Consider the following 1,074-nt stretch of genomic DNA (forward strand, 5'->3'; position numbering starts at 1 on the left):
ATTAAAATCTTTTTTTAAAAAAAAAAAAAAATTTAAAAAAACCCCTTTTTTTTTTTTTTTTTTTTTTTTTCCTTCTAGGACACAATCCTGCAGCAATCATGACCCTCCCTCCCAAAATAATCTCAAGACTCCCTGGCACACAGATGTCCCCTTGCACACCACACTGATGGACCTGTCATCCCCCACCATCACCAGCGATTGCATCCCACTCTCACCAGGCACAGCAGCCTGGGGGGGCACAGGGCATTTTTAGCAGTTCCCCGGGGCCACCGACGAGCAGTTGCAAACAAGGAGCATGGCACCCTCCTGCCCCAGGCATCTCACCCCAGCCCAACCACAGCTGGTGCCCCCTGGCTCAAACCAGGAGTCCTGGGGAATTGAGGTGCCCAGATGGAGCAGAGCCAGCCTCTTCCCTCCATCCCCTCTGCAGCCATCCCTGCAGAGATCCGTTCAGGTTGAGAGGCGACTTGCTTTCCCAAAAGACCTGTCCCCAGGGCCTGCATCCCAAGAGATACTGCCTGGGAGCTGCATGGGTGCCCTGCCAGGGAGCACACCAGCCCTCTGGCACTGCAACAGGCCTTTCTCCTCTGCGCAGTAACAGGATGAAGATGCCTCTGAGACACCTTGTCCCTTTCCTGGGTAGGCAAAGCCACCAAGCACCAGAGCACCCCTGCAGCCCCCTCAGCTTCAGGTTGGCTTTCACTCTCTCTGCCTTTCCCTCCTCGTTGCCGGCTCCCCTGGGAGACCTGGTCACGTTTCCCTCTGCCTGGGCAGTAAGAGGACAAATAACTGCACCTCACGCATGGCACAGCCAGCATGGCGGGGGCAACTGCGGGGGGGACATGGGGGTGTTGTGCCAAGGATGTCAATCAATAGGCCCTCGCTGTCCTTTTGCCCCCGGGGTGCCGTGCCGCGGCCGCCCAGGCCCGCTGGCCCCAGCAGCAGGGTGGCTCACACACACCACCCCCGGCCGTCTCCACCAGCACTGTCTTTAATAAGAATCGTGGAATATTTTAGCACCTATGGAAAAGCCACCACAGACGGTGGTGGCAGCCGGTGCCCAGGAGATGCTCC

Source organism: Chaetura pelagica, unplaced genomic scaffold (genome assembly GCF_000747805.2).
Source record: "Chaetura pelagica isolate M959 unplaced genomic scaffold, ChaPel_1.0 scaffold530, whole genome shotgun sequence".
Taxonomy (NCBI): Eukaryota; Metazoa; Chordata; class Aves; order Apodiformes; family Apodidae; genus Chaetura; species Chaetura pelagica.